Source organism: Pseudopodoces humilis, chromosome 3, assembly GCF_049639895.1.
Source record: "Pseudopodoces humilis isolate 2021_Gansu_Grassland_sample_001 chromosome 3, ASM4963989v1, whole genome shotgun sequence".
Lineage (NCBI taxonomy): Eukaryota > Metazoa > Chordata > Aves > Passeriformes > Paridae > Pseudopodoces > Pseudopodoces humilis.
In genome coordinates this window covers 53,868,858-53,885,810 of record NC_142202.1, presented here as the reverse complement: position 1 = coordinate 53,885,810, position 16,953 = coordinate 53,868,858, and positions in this window count along the sequence as shown.

Genomic DNA, 16,953 nt, shown 5'->3' with positions numbered 1-16,953 from the left:
CACCACAAGGATGGGTGTTCTGCTCAGTGAGAAGGGACTACAGGTATCTGCTGCAGCACTCACTGCTTGGGGGCGTCTGCACTGGTGCTCCTGTGTCAGAGCTGCCTGCATCTCTACACGGCAAGAAGATCCAGTCACCTCAAATGCCTTAGCGACTTCTGTCACTCACGTTAGAAACAGGACAGGGGTGAGAAAGGTGATGTAAAAATCTCCCCAAAAAGATTGTTTGTAATCCATGCGCCTAAAGTGTTATGCTAAATATTTATGAGTGTTAAGCACTGTCACTTTATCTATTTACTTTTTCTATTTTGCATAATGTAGCAATAACCTATTGATTTGTCATGATATAAATATAGCACTAGGAATAAGTCCTCTCTGTTAAATCTACCATCATTTTATTCAGCCTGGTAGAAAAGACAGAGGAAACAGGGATGAAATATACCAAAGAAAAAAAATACATTTTTAAGTGTTCATTCTTTTCTGTGTGCATGTGTCTGTACTCTATTAATGTGCCATCTGCTGCTAGGACGTAGATTCATTTACCATTACAGTGTTCTAACATGATTACCTTTTTTTTCCCCTCAAAAGCCACAAAGGGGCTAAATATAGATTTACTTAAAATTCTAGGAAAAGAGACCGTCCTTGCCTTAGACACAATGGTTCTCTTGATTTTGAGAGCATTACCAGTGGCATTAAATGTAATTTACTTTATCTGATGACAGTTTGCTGAACAAGATCTTAAGTTTTAATAGGATCAGGACATAGATGGTAAGTGGAGAGAAGCATTATGGGTGGAATTCATCCCACCCCATTACCCCTTCTTTAAGCAAGAACAAATTGAGCTCAGAGAAGACATTAAGCTGTATCCAGGAGGTGGGCCGAGTTAGGGGGCATTGGCACATCCAGTCTCCAGGCTGGAACAGAGTCTGAGGCCCGGCTGCATTTCCCCTGGTGGGTTGTTGCCCTGCTGTAGTACAGTTGCGAGCTCATTACTCAGATATATGCTCCTCTCCTCTCTATTCACCACTGCACTTCTAATTACCCTCTAGTTTATGATAGCTACTACAGGCTCATGCAGCAGCTCAGGGTACCTGTTCTGTCAGCCATCCACCATTTACACCGCAGAACCTTTTTTTTTATGTCTCATACTATCACAGGTAAATTTCATATTATGGTAAAGCCCTTCACCAATCAAAGCACCAAGTGTTAGAGGAGAAATTGGTTTCTCATTCAGAGTTATGGGACTATTATGACCTCCTACATTACTGCTGGTTCATTTGCAATCAGCTTTTTCATTATCTTTCAGCTACACCGGACCAGAATTATGTTAATTGCCCATTAACTACAGTTGGGTGATTCATTTATTCTTTTAATTTAGAGAATCGAAAATGGATCTAACCTCTATTTTGCTTTTAAAACTTTCTGATACAATCTCTGCCATTACTGAGGTGAAAGTAAAAACAAGATATTGATAAGAACCATGTCCTTCACAGGGTATGGAGCCTCTGTGGGCAGCACAACATCCGGTGTTTTTTGCAAAGTATTCTGCTAAGAATGATAAATAGGTTTATCAGACAAGATCCTTTCTTTTCCTCTCCTTTTCTGCTGGTGTAGATTTTTCTGCATGTTTACTGAAGTGTCTCAATTTTGTTTTTCACTGTGTTATTTCTGCCTCTTTTAAAGGAGTTGGCTTTCAAAATTATCCCCTACCTAGCAAAAATTTGGATGCGCCTTCCATGTGGCAAAGCTTATCAAACATCTGTGTAGTTTTCTGCACAGTTGGGATGTGTGGTCAGTGTTACCCAGGTTAAAAGTAGATGAGAGGGAAGACAACTGGATGGAGTCACTGGGGCAGATGGAAAGTCTGAGGGAAGTATAAGAGACTTTGAAATGCAGAAGGAGGGAAAAGGAAGGTCATGTTCGATCACACAGGTATTTTGGTGTTGCCAATTTCAATTATAATTTTTAATGGACCAATGATGAGCACCTGGGGTATGCTTTTCTGTGACATTCAAAGCAGGAGCAGCTTTGAAAAATCTGACATTTGACATGACAATTTTTCTGTTTTTTTAACTGGAGGTTTTGTACAAGGAATAGTAAGGTACAGGGAGGGAGAACAGAAGTATGAAAAAAGCAAATACTCAGTGTTTTGCTTTTATCATTCCTGGGGGATTTAAAATTACTTTGAATGTTAGATTGCAAATACTACACACTTAAACCATAATAATTTTTAACTGAAAAATGCAATGAAATGGATGTGGTTTTTTGAGTTACATAGATAGATGTAAGTATTTATAATAAATGTCTACATTTCACAATGTGTGAAGTCAAAATTTGTCTTTTTTTTATTCCATCCTTTTTTCCTCTCTACTTTTTAGTATATAGCTTTATTCTTTAAATTTCTTTTTGCAGGTTTTTGTTGCCCATCTTTCTATAACTGCTGTTTTCAAACAACTTCTAACTTTTCCTTTTCTATGCATCCTCGGACCCTGACTTTTTAAAGCTTGTGCAAAACTGTTCACATTAAAATCAACTATATTTTTATCACATTAACTCAGTGTTGCAGAACTATGAAGAAAGTACCACTGGTTTACTATTAAACCCTTGTTTTTCATCAGAATTAAGTGGGTAGGTATTACTGTTGTTTTGTTTTGATTTGTGGGGAATTGAATTTGGTTTTTTGGGGGGTTGAGGGGTTTTTTGTTTGTTTTTTATGGGGCTGTGGTTTTGGATTTGGGGTTTGGGTTTTTCTGCTTGTTTGTTTGCTTATGTTTGGTAGGTTTGGGTTTTTTCTCTCATCTCAGAGAAGGATTTGTAAATAAACTAGAAGTGTGTAGATCTTTATTTTTCTGAATGCTGAAGGATTGCCAGCACAGGTAATTAAGGTAATTTATTTTCTGAGGGCTTTTAATGTCAATATCTTTTTCGTCAAAAAGACACAGAGCAGAAATATGTCTTAAGCCATATTCTCATTTCCATGTTGCATAGGTAATCATTTCTCAGTACAGCAAAACCCACAAGATCAGTCTGATAGCCAGTGTCACACAAACCATACACAAAATTCACAAATTCGTTTTCTGCTCAGCCATTTTCTACTCATTACCATGAGTTACATCTATGAAGAGCGGGTGTGTCTCCCACAGTCACTGGTGCACTCTAGAAGTTCAGAGGTTAATTCAGCATCTTAAAACATGGTTGTTGCTTCCAGCAGTCCCTTGAACTCCTGTTTATGCAGCATCACTTCCCAAGCTCACTCTTGTTCTAATCACAGTTGTCATCTTTTTGGAAAGGGTAGCAGTCTTGTAGATTAATTACCTCTGAATTGTGGCTGGAATATCCAAACTATTTGCTGGTCTTTCAACATCTTCATAGTGAATCTCACCACCCTGCTCCTGAAGCTAAGCAGTATCATGTCATAAAGACATAAATTCAGACAAAAGGACAGCTAGAAGGGAGGAACAGCAGAGAAGCAGAGCAGCCCCAGTGCAGCTCAGCCTCTCAACATGGGCAAATTTCCTCCAGTAGCTTACATTAATGCAATTAAATTAGTTTACTGAGACAATGAAACTGCAACAAAAAAAGAAAGGTAAGAGATTAGGCTCCAAGAACCACTAATTTAGCTGCTTTTGCATGGATAAGACTGTTTTTTCACCCCATGTTTTAAAACCCAAGAGCCTAGAAATACTTAACAAAGCTGCTCAGGTGTGTGTCTGCAGGAAGTTGTTGGTTTTAGTTGCACACAGGGGCACACACACACACACACTGGGGTTAGCTCAGCTGCTCTGAGCATGGTGCCAATAATGCCAAGATTGTGGGTTTGATCCTTGTATGCGCCAGTCACTTCAGAGTTGGACTCAATGATCCTTGTGGGGTCCCTTCCAAATCAGAGTAGTCTGTGATTCTGCATTCAACACCTTCTGAACTCCTCTACTCCCTGATCGGGATTGAATGATTTATCCATTCCTAAGATATCTATATTTAATCATCACAGTAATCAATATTATAATACTGTCTGTGTTGTAAAACATGCAGAATGTAAGACATGGCGAGAGCTCAGCTTTGCTTCTGGAATCTGAATTATTTCATTGCTGATAATTTTCATTTTTAAAACATAAACTTAAATCTCGACCTAACGTTTTTAATATCATACTATTCCATGTTTCATTAAGTGTTCAGGTTAGGATGATAAGTTCATTTACCTATGAAAGGGTGATATTCCCGGGCTCTGTAAGAGGGAGCAGGACGCGCTGGCTGGAGGAGAGCAGCACTTTTCCATATTCGGATGCTGCTCTCTGCTGGAACACGGCAGCGCCACAGCTTCAATTTCCCCAGCGTTCCTGCTCGGGTGACTCCTCCTAGGCTCATTGGAGGTGACACAGGCAGAATCAGGTTGCTGTCCTGATTCACATGCTTGCTTGCTCTAAATACAGTGTTTCCCTGGCTGTCCTCTGCCTGGAAAATATGACACCCGCGAGGCATCTCTGACTTAGCAAGGCTCTAAGAACAAAGCAAGGCACAATTACGTCTTGCAATGCGTGCCAGTGATGCTGCACAGAGCCCTCCTTACGTTCATCTCAGCCCTGAACCCACGTAAGAAGCTAGTCCAGACACTAACTTCCCTGCATCTTTCTTTACTTGCATGGATACGATCTGCTTGGATCTAATTCTACTTCTAGCTTTCTTTTTTTTTTTTTTTCATCTGAAATCTATCCCCTGTCTGTCTTCTTGGCAATCTATCCTTTTCAGGGTGACTGTCTAGTTCAGGAGGAAAATGAGCTGACTGGACTTTTCTGTAAGATTAGTGCCAGCCATTGGGGTTTGTGGTTCTGAACTTCAAAGATTTCACTCTTCCTGAATTTAGTTTATACAAGATGACTTTATAGTCATAGTTTAGAGGGTAAGAATAGAGCTGTGAAAGAACGTAATGCAGTGCAATCAACATGCCAAAAAGCCAAAAGAAAGTGTAATTTATGCCAATTTGTACTACCTTGATGGCTAAACCCAGCAGAATATATTAACAAATGATATTTCTACATGATGCCATCTGCTATAATTTAATGTATAATCATGCCTTTAGTACAGAATACTAAAGGATGGTTTAAAAACTCCTAGAATATATCTCAGAATTACAGTAATTTCTATTGATCCCAATTATGTCTCATAAAGCTTTGTTGATTTGGGTTTTTCACTCTTAAAGTGTAGGCTGTTTTCATAAAGGAACATTTGATTCTGGTTTGCAGACTGCATAAACAGAAGGTCTCGTAGGATAATCAGCCACATTTATCCTGGTGCTACAATGTGTCTTCCTGTTGGGCAGAAATAAAGCAGGATATTTACTGTATGAAGACTTATTACATGTAAAGGTACCAAATTCAGTTTTGCATTTTGTGATAAGCACAGAACAGCCAGCTTTCTCACAGGACTCATATCTGATTTTGAACCAGCCTGCGCTATTTTAGAATTTGCCTCAGAGCCCATATGAAGCCTGTCATTTTAAGCCGACGTAAAATATGGAGCTTTTTTATTATTTGAGTTCTAAATACAGCTTGATGGGGTTTAAATCAAAGGAAAAATGTGTTCTATCCTCATTAGAAACAGAATTGTTGCTACTTTCCCGTATGGTTTCATGATACTGGTTTTAAGGGTTCTTGTTATCTTTATCAAAATTTTTGTTTATTGTTGATTTAGAAAACTATCAAAAAACAAGTTCTTGAACCTTTCCAAAATAATCATCTCATGCAAAAGATCAGTAGATTCAAAAACTCTAAGTGATTGTTCCTAAGATATAAAACAAGTTTATTCCTTTCAGCTGTAACTCGAACACATTATTGAGAACATTTGATAGTATTTTGAGCCGTGTTAAATTTTGATCTTTATTGTTTATCTCCAAAACAAGGAAATAAAGCAATGTATTATAATGTTTTGCTGCCATCTGCATAAAGACATTCTGGAATCTCAAGTATGTGTTGGGCAGACAAATATATTTGACAATATCTTCCAAATCAAGAATTTGATTGATGCAAAAATAAACAGAAATAGACATGCTACATTAAGGTATGGGGATATAATATGACCGAGAAATCACAATAGGAAAACTTTTTGCTAGTTTGTTTCTTTCAGTGTTCCATTTTTCTTTTAAAAGAATTCTTAGAAAAAAATGACAGATATATTACCCAAAAGTGTGGTTGCTATGGACGTATTCATAGCATTTTAGCACAGATATTTTTTATCTTGTCTAACCTGAAAAAAAAAACCACATGAAAAGTTTCTTTTAAATTCCTAGGCCATACACATTAGCATGAAAGTTAAACCAATTTATAACAGTAGAGGATCTTACATGGTTTATAGTATCCTCCTGTGTAATTGTTTCATTGTTAAAATAGCTTTTCAAGTAGTATCCAAGAAAAAGAAAATAAAGATATTGATACATAGGCCTTAGGAAGTAATAAAGCAAAACCAGTTTTCTGAAAAAAAATGTGTGAAAGGCAGCTACAAATACATTTAGCCTGAAAAATCAGAAAGAAGTTCTCAGTTATAAGGGAAGCTCATTCTGGAACAGATTTTCAGTGGGTTTAGTCAGAACAGCAGCAACCAAATCCCATCAATTTACAAAGAATATAACATGGTCCTTGAAATCAGAGTCTTGAGAACCCAGGAGTCTCTTCCAGTGCTGTGTCCCTAGAAATAAGGTGTGTATTTGTAGAGGGAGCAGTTCGCTGTAAATGGCCATCTTTTCTTATCCACTTCTTTCCAGTGGTTTCCCCTCCTCTTAGAAGTACAAGCTTAGAACAACCTTCAGGCATCTGTGGATCTTGACACCCAATCTGAAAACCACAGCCAGGTGGTGGTTTTGAACTGTGCTGTACCCAGCATAGCACCTGACAATGATAATGGAGTATCTCCTCATTGCACAAATTTTCTTTACTTAAAGGGAATTGAAGGTTTTGCGCCTTATGTTCACCTCCTAATCGCCAACTGGTGGAAACAGCAGATTCCTCAGTGTTGACCCTCCTGTTACCTTGGGATATGTCTCCTACTTGCCTTGGAATTCCTGTTCCTCCCTGAATTTCTACAGCACTGTTAGGACACAGATTTGGTTCCTCTTTTATCAGCTTTCCTTTCTTTAAAAAAAGTACTAAACCTCCAGGATTATGATCAAACCAACTGTTGAGCTAACTTTGGTTTTGGAAGGTGATGGAAGAAACATCCCCAAGTATGGTGCAGAATAATCTCTTGCCCCGTAACCAGATCAGCTGTAAAACCTTGATCTGGATATTATTTTCCTCATGTGGAACATTTTATGGTGAGTGCAAGTTCTACTGTATTTATAATGTCTTTCTTTTTCCTCATCTGCATTCTAGCAGATTTGAGCAGGCCTAAAGGTCACTCTGCATGTAGCCACAGTAGCTTTTTAAAAACCTTTGAATGCTAATCCAGTTCCAAACTGCTTTGCATTTGCATATTTGCTTAATCAGAAGTGTGTAAGGTCAGCACAGGAGCTTCATTAGGATATTCATGGCTAAAATTGCTCTCCTCATCACTTCTCCTAGAGTGTTCAGCACAGCTCTGCACAGGTTGCACACCTCCCTCATGCCCTGCTGGAAGTGACAGAGGAGATAAAAACAGATTCAGAAACAAGTGGGAAGTCTGAAACCCTCTAGCAAATAAGGGGGCAGAGAGAGCTTGTATATGCCAACTATGTTTTAGGCTGTGCTATTTTAGCTACTGAGACAATCAAAACTAAGTCTGTTTGGGAAAGCAGAAGCACAAAGCAAAGATAAGGAAGCTAAGAGCTCCAGATGGCTGGAAGCAAGCTGTTTTAAAGAAAACTTAATTGTTAGTCAGCAATGATGGAAGAGCGCAATGCTTCTGGGGCTGAACTCAAATTTACCCCATGGAATATTCCTTCCAAGGAGGCAGTATTCTGCAGAAATCTGCAGTACCTGTAAGAATTGACTCCCACTCATGTAGCTGTTCTATGGAACATATCAGTTTCAGGCAGCTTGGTACGAAATAGCAACCTTTGCACACCTTTCCTTTTAGTACGTCACTGAGTCTTCAGTGTCCCTAGTCTCATCATCTTTCACATTCACCTGCTGCCCTGCTAAGAATTTTCATCTTCCCGAGGTCATCATTTAATCCACATTCCTCACCCACTGCAAACATCCCTTTCTTCCTTCCTCAGCTGCTTCTACCCTGATTTCTTCTACCAGTCAAGGGTACAAAGCCTAACTGCACAACTATTTCATAAAATAGGAGAGAATTTAGAAATGGGGAAAGGAAAAATAGGGAAAAGGAAAAAGAGATATATTAAAGGAGACAGGTACATGACTCTTTTAGAACATGAAAAACTTATGAAAGTCAGGAAGTTGCACTGCAATATATGCCATACAAATGTATGACCTTTTGTACCTCTGCCTACCAAACAGGAGGCAAATATCCCTCATGCTCATTTGGCTGGAAGGACCCAAAATGGCCTTGTGGGATATTTCCCTTACTGTTCACTATTAACCACAAACATTGACTTCTATATGGGATGCAAAATAGTGGTAAAACTCTATTTCAGTCCAAGTGCAGATTGTATCAGACAGATATTCTGCGCTGAAGCTTTCACTACCTTGTGAACAGACGACCACTCCTTTTTGTGACAACTTAGAGCTGTAGAGGAGATAGTTAAGGCTTTCAATTTTGTTATTTCAGAACTGAGTTTACAGACACTGCCCATTAGGGATAACTGCAAAGGCTGTGATGTAAAGAAGTTTGAATACTATTTCCTCAAAGAAGGGAGATGTTAATAGAAGCTTTCTATTCAAATTTTAAGAGGATGCTACAGTGACTGTGGAGGCAATATAAGAAAACTTGTAGTTCTGAGAGTACAAAGACCATTAGTAGAGTTGAGAGGAATTAGAAAACATACATGTAGACAAACTGAACATCTGCTAAAGATGAGATGGCTTTTTAAATGGAAAGTGGAATAATGCTAACAGATGGCCGGTAGGACAATAAGAAAAAGTAGGAGTTGATTCCAAACATTGTCTTACAAGAATAGATTCTGTTGTTCATTACACAGTATTTTGGTCAGATTTATTTTTCAACATTTTCTGAAAATTAATTATTGCATCTCTGCCGTTTTCATCTTTCCCCCCCTCTTGCCATTTACCCCTCCTCTAAAGTTTCATATTTCACTGGTTCAAGCTTTGCCTGTATTTTGGTGAGAATCTACTGACTGCAGAAGTTTTGGTAAAAAGTGATTAAAGCCTGAAGAATTTAGCTTGATATGAAAATAACTGTCATGAGTTTTCCTGTTTGTTAAGGTCATTATTTTTACAATTAAAGGTCACAGATCTATCTTCACCAAGATCACGGCTTGCTTGCCCCAGACTGGTCGCCATCGTCTACCTTGTACACTGTGTCAGCCCAAGCTGAGGAACTGTGATGCCCTAGGTCAGGGAACCAGAGCAGCTGGGAAATATTCCTTTTGGGAGAAATCTTTCAGCTTGAACTGTCACTCAGCTGCATTACTGATGCTGCTAGCTGAGCTGAGGGGATGGCAGAGGACGTGGCTGCAGGAAAAAGAGACTTAAAGGCTACTTCTTCATGCAACACTATCCTCTCAAATAAATGCCCCATTAAAGCCTCAAGTGAAGCTAGAAGCAGTTGTATAGGAATAAGCAAATGTTCAAGGTTGGCATATCACTAGAGACAGGTCATAAGTAGAACAAATACATCTCCATTCTAGCCCAAACTGTCTCTTTTGTCAGAGCCTAAACCTAGAAACAATCTATTTTCTTAACAACATTTGAAATGACACATAGTAGGAAAAAGCCCATCATTCTTGAGAGATTTTTGCCCTTGAAAATATTTGGGCTGAAGCTTTTGCAGTTTGTGTGATTTTTACCACTATTGTACTCAGACTGCTTTTGTCATTTAGCCTTGAATTTGAAGAGCCAAATAGGAGCTGTGTACACTCCTTCCTCACTCCTGCCTCCCCTACCTGTAGGCAGGGGCATCTCATCGATAGAACAGACTGGATGAGTTGCTTTTCATTCAACAGAGTCTAGATTTATGAACCTTTAGCTTGTGATAGAAGGTTATATGTTCGTTTATGATGATGAATAAGCAAAGAAAACTTCAGAAAACCTTCAGTATCATTTTTCCCTTTGTTTCCCTGTCTATAGAGACATATTCTTGCCATGTATCTCAGGGACCTCTGGTGACCAACAGGACACAATAAAACATTGCAAAAAACTGCATACATCCTTACGATTAAGTAAGCAAACAGAAAAAAAAAGCAACATGAAAAATCTACTGTTAGGTCAAATTTTTTAATAGTTTTCTTTAGATGAAAAACACTCTGATGCCACTTACACAAGATAGTCCCTAGATTATTTTAAAGGGAATGTGGGCTTCTCTATTAAAGAAGCGTGGGCAACACTGCAATAAGCTGCTTGTGTAATAAAGGATTTTTCAGTTATTTTAATGGCAATAGAGCTTACAAGAGCTAAAGATCTGGCAACTCACAAACTAGTCTGTCTGTCTAGAGCTCAGCAGTGAGAAGAGTTCTGAAATAGAAATCTTTTGATCTTAAAATGACAAGATCTGAATAGTAAAACCCCTCTCATAAGAAACACAGGCTGTAATTATGGCACATCTATTATTTAAAATGTTCTTGAAAATTCACATGAAAGCTGTTCAAAACAAAGTAAAGCATTAGGTCAGGGAGTGGTCTGTAATACAGGGAAAAAAAAATTTAACATATTTCTGCCCTTTTTATTCAAGAATTTGCTTGAGATAATTGCCATGCAATATATAAAATGTTTGGTCCAAATGAGTCGATTCTTTCCCTGTAAAAATGGATTCTAATTTATTCTGTTTCAAAGAAGACCCTGTGCATGCATCAGCAAAATCTTTGCTCAGGCTCAGATCTTTCCCTTTCTATACAGCCTCCACCCTGGACAGCTGAGCTGTATTTGTGCCTCATGGTTGGCAAATCTGGCAGAGTCACTGTTAACATGTTAGCCACAGCGCTTATAAACAAAATCCTGCAGTGTAACTGTCTCACAGCAGACATCAATTAACCTAGGAAAACGAGTGAGCTGGAGCTTAGTCATATTTGATAATTAATGTGTGATGGTTTCCAACCAAAATTAATATAGTGATGGAGTAAAACATATGGAATAATGCTTAAGCTTACATCAAAGGCAAATATTGAATACATTAGGATACATTATCTCTACTCTTTCTGGAGTATACATTATGTTCTGTTAAGATGTGATGTTCTGAATTTCTGCCTGGTCTTCCGAGAGAATTTGTGTGATGGCTCACAAATGTGTTCCCCAGTGCCCTCCTCTCCAGCACTCTTCCAATTCAGCTATCATTTTTTTGTTTCAGATGAAGCATTAACACTCATTATCTGTCAGTGGAATAAAAAAAGAAAACAAAACAAAACCTTTAAGACCCAACAACCTTTTCTTTTTTTCCAGATGAAACATCTTTCCTGGGTGACACTTCTGATGTTATCAGTAGGAAAAGCCTTCAAAGAAAATAGGTATCAAGCCTGAAACATTACATAATGCTGAGTTGAAAGACAAAGCGTTTTCTGGAATTTTAATTTTTTTAAGCAGCTGCCTTTAAGTGAACACAGCCATCACTGTTATAAAATATTCAGAGCCTCATACATATCAAACAGAGACACAGTTACTAGGGCAAACAAGCTCACATACCCGTTAAACAAACACTTAGAATTTTTCCTGATCCCGCTCTAGGTCCTTACAATACCACTAGTTTTAATTGATTTTTACTCAGTCCCCATTTGTTCTCTTTTTTATGGTAATTGTCAACTTTCCAGGACCCTGCCGGCTTTGTGGGGGAGCAGATTGGCACGCAGTCATGGGACCCAGAGATTAAAAGACTTCTCCATGATAGGTCATTAGCCATTCCACTTGCTGCACTGTAGCTCATTTTCCCATTCCTAATTGATCACTCCATTGATCAGACATTACAGAGATGGCTTAGTAACCTGAGCCTTAGCTTTGAAACGCAGTAGACACTGCAATTACCTGAAAGTCTTCAAGGGTGCCTGCAATTTTCAGACAGTCAGAGGCTCAGTTAATCAAAGATTCTGGCTAATGGAAAGGAGGGAGAAGAGCTGTTTCAGCTGGGTTCCCTAAGGCCAGGACTTTCAAGAGAGATGTGGAGAGAGAGGAGAAATGTGCCTGTAAAATTTTCTGTCCAAAAGTCTTGTGGGGTACCAGTGCATGCTGAGAGGAGATACAGAAGCCCCTGTGCTGAAGATGGGTTGGCATAACTGGCACCTGCTGACAGGTGCAACAAAAACACTTGCTGAACCATCCCCAGCAGTTGGGGTTGTTGCACCCAGGAGTTTGAAATGCTTCACAATGTCTGTTCTGTTAAGATAAATATGACACTAAAATGTCATGTCTCTACTATTTTCTCTGGCCTTGCAGATCCTGCCAAATAATGTTTTTCCTCTGCATTTGCTAATTATTGACCTACTGTCAGTTAATATGCATCATGCTCCAGGTGTGCATATTGTGGTATGGGTCATCTGCTCTGAAGACTGTTTTTCAGTGGTGTGCACATTGTGGTATGGAGGATAAGATATTTCCCTTTGAAGGCAGTTTATAAATCTTACTGGGCTTCTTCATGATGAAAGGCACTATAGATACATATGAGATCAAAGCTGTGTAAAGATCAGTGGTATTTGTTTGCATGAGGTTTCTCTTTCTGTTCCTTCTGAGGATTTTGAGCTTCAAAGTTTCAGCTTTAAAGAAACTCAAAACCCAAAAGAGAACCCTAGCAAAACCCACCATGTTATAGCTGGTTTGAGGTCAGGCCAGCCAAGGGCCACAGGATTCCAACATGGACTCAAAAAGCTCTTCCCCAACGTTCTCTATCTGTAGCAAAAGCTGGCAACCAGAAAATTGTTGGTCTTTCCTAATGATAGTAGAGTTCAGAGCAGTAAGTTTTGGAGGGAAAGAATGCTGCTTAACAACCAAGAGGGAAAAACAAGCTTAGCTTGAAACAAGAGTTTCTATTTTGTCTTATCAGCCTGCTAGCAAAGTTATTAACATTTGTGACTATACAGTAGCCATTGGCCTAAAAATTCAGATGAATTTATTATACAATTTGTGGTATAGTAGATAAGGTGCACTTTATTTTTCACTTGAATGTTTTAACATTGAGAATTTTGAAATATGCTTCTGCAGACAGCTATAGGGAGTGGGAATGGAAATCCAGTACATTAACTGAAAATCACTGGCTGCAAAGCATTGTTTTTGATTGCTATGTACTTTGATATCAGATTAGTGTTTGGCATCAAGTAAGTCATCCCTGATATGTGAGCTGCTGTTTTTTCAACAGGATCACTGCAGTAAATTTTCTTTAATTCATAGTGTGCTCTAATAAATGACATAAAAATAAACTTGTGACCCATAAGAACAGATTTTTATAACAGAGCCACACTCTGGTCCCACAGGACATAGGAACGCATTGCAAATACAAATACATAATGTAGTAAGGCAATTTTTTTTAAAAAAAGCAGATAACCCTGTCTGCCCAGTCTGAAAATCCTTCTCCTCTAAAGGGCTGCAAAAACAGTACTTGTCAGTATTGTCTGTTTATCTATTATCAATAAAGCTCTTACTGTCAGCATCTAAAATCCACACATCTAAAACCACTTTCTTTTTTTTCTTCAATCCTTTTAAAGAAAAATAAAGGACCTAAATGAAAGGAGAAGGAAAAGTAATAAAGAACTGGTATAGATCTACATATGTCTCTGTAGAAGAACAGAGTATGAAAGCAATGAAGCAGGCCCAGAGATATGACTGAATCCCAGGCTTTCTGCAAATCATCTCCACAGTACTCTTGAGATAAGTCATACCAAATAATAAATAAGTTGCATAGCCAAGCAGAGTAGAGAACAATAACCTGTCCAGTACATTTTATCAATTTTAAGTCATAGTCCAAGAGCCAAGGGGAAGGATAGGAATCAGAAATAGAGTTTAATCAGTTGCTATTGCTTACAAGAACTCCAGAGGCCTTACAGAAAAGACAAATGCAAATCAAGTCCAGTAGTGCATGATAAAAGTAAGTTCAGTCTTCTGCTGAAAATGTTTCTTCTAGGGAAGAATACAGAAAATGTTTCTGTACTGGAAAAATCCAACCAACCATGAAAGTAAATGTTCCCATTCTGAGTTGGTTTTTGTGTTTTTTTTTTGTAAGGGAGGGCAAAGCAGAAAGCATTAAATTTGAAATAGGTCTTCATGTCCCAGGAGGCCATCCTGGGGCATATCTGACACAGTCTCCACTGTCAAAACTGTTCCCCCTTTATGTCAGATATTTCTTGAACTTTACCCTTTCCTATCCCAAGCAAGTAACTTGACCACAAAATTGTCAGTGAGCTCCTCAGGTTCTTCGTCTTTCTCTCCAATCTAATAACTATTGTGTTATTTACATCCAATGAAACAGCTTCAGCAGGAGCTAATGAGGCAGACGTCGTCCCTGCACATTCCTAAACCATCCATATGGCAATAGAGCTTTGGTCTGGGAAACGTTCCTGTGGCTGAGTGGGCTGTGCTGCAGAGCAATCGGCACCGACTGCTCAAACTCTTTGGAGTGAGTGAGTGAGTGAGTGAGTGACAGCCAGCAGACACAGGGCAAGAACTGCACCCATACCCAAATTGATCATTGTCAGCTACCTCCTCACTGCTCTGCTGATGATCAGAGAAACACCTCAGATTGGGAGGAGAGCAGGATCCACAATTGTCAGGCTGATGAATAACTGAACCGATTCTCTTGATGATCCAATTAATAGTAGCAAAAAGTCTTTCATAGAAACACTTGTCCAATTAAATAAAATTGATGGATTTGGGGACATGTAGGATTAAAATTTTTTTAAACTATCTGCGTGACAGACTACAAAATCTGATTTGATCCCTTCCAGAATATCAGGATTAGCCCCCAAATATGCCTGAATAAAGTCTCTGCAAATAGCTTTATTTAAATGTAAAAGGAAAAATAACTTGTCTTGTTCACTCCTTTCCAAGTTTCTAGTGCTCATCACCCATGAAATGGATTGCTAAGGTGAGATGATGTCTTTTTTGTGCCTTCCAAAGTCTGTGAAGAATGTCTTCCTGGTTAATAGGTTGATTTAAACTGTATATGTTCCAGAACATATATATGATTATTTGTCATATTGCCCAAGATAATGACAGTAAAGAAGACAAGGCTGAAATTCTTTATGATTCCTCTCTCCCACAGCCAGCAACATTCAGCACACAATACACAGATGGCATGCCACATAAAGGATCACATTAGCTGTTAAACATTTTTTTCTTCCCATTAACTAATTTAACAATATGTCCACACTATGAAAGAAGTAGGAAAATTATAGAAAACTTCTGTCATCTTAATCCCAATTGCTAAAACAGGCCATTTGCCCAGATGGGATTTTTTTCTGGCCTATCAGGTTTGAAACATCTCTAGAAATTCTGCAACCACCAGCCCAGATTCTCACAGTGTTGATTCAGCTCTTCATCCTTAATTGCATTTCAGGCATGTAACTCCCTGGAGAGTTTTGACTGACAGCCTAAATATTGAAGGCTACTCCGTTCTGCATGCATGTTAGGTGACCTGAATTTTCTAAAACAATGAGCTCTTAGGAGCCTGGTTGAAGTCAGCAGATGCTGTAGGTGACAAAACTCACAGCAAAAGCCCTTGAGATTTTTTGCCAGGGTGGGCAGTGGACCAATTTAAGCAAACATTCCCAGTTTGTTTTAATTTGCCACCTTCTAGAGCAAATACACTGTTAGTGACTTTGGGGCTGGTGGTACTGTGGGGCTCCCTCTGTAATCATGAGCACGGCAGAGCTGGGCAGGCTGCTGATCTCTTCTCATCACCATTTGTTTTCCTATTTTTCTTTCTGCTTCTAAGCAACGCAGGAGTATGGAGGGAGCTCATGGATTATTAAGCATTAGCCTACAGGCTAATTTTAAGAACATACATGCCCTCTGTTACTCCTGTAACTAAATGTGACCAGAAAGTTGAGACAGATCAGCAGAAATGGAACAGAGACCAGCTGAAGTGTAACTTGAAACAATTTGAACTCACTGTGGTTATTCTACATTACCCACTTTGAGTATCAGTGTTGCAAACATCACCTTACTTCAGCATAACATTTGCACTGGAAAAGTTGATGATGAAAACAAACTTCTGTTTTGTTCTTACACGCCCTTCAAAGAGAAGGAGAGTAAGCCATTTTTAAATAAAAGAAAGCAATTAAGGGGTCGCTGACCCACTAACTTTTTTTGTGCCAGTATCTACTTCTAGTATTTAACTTTTAAAAATTGTTGTTTGTTTTTTGTTGTTTTTTTTTAATGTCTATTGTCTGTTGGGCTTTGCTTAATTTTATTTGCTCACTTTCAATAACTACATACACTATGGTATCTAGCTGCTATTGGCATATTAAGTACTTTTCCCTCTATTTGTTCAATGTTTTGTTGTGGTTTTCACTAACTCTTGGCCAAATAGGTTCATAGAAAGAAAAAATGACCCATCATAAAACCAGCAGAATGTTCACTGAGTGAGGAGAGCTGCACAGTGTTTTAACAAATATCCAAGATCTCCTGTGTTTTACATGTCAACTGAGACTTGATTTATGCTTGCACTCTTCTACACAAACCCTTATCTAGAGAAAATCCGTTTCCAGCCAAAAGCACAAAATAAATTGGAATACAATGATCTACAAATTCCTGTCTTCTTGAATCATGTTTAATGTACAGCCTTATACCTCAACATGGATTTATTTCATCACTCTGTACTTGCCCTGTAAGTGTGATTCTATTTTAAAGATTTATCTGTATATTTCACTGTTAGTATTTTTTGAAGAGCATCATCTGGTATGTCCTTGTTACTGGGTACCTCCAGATTTAA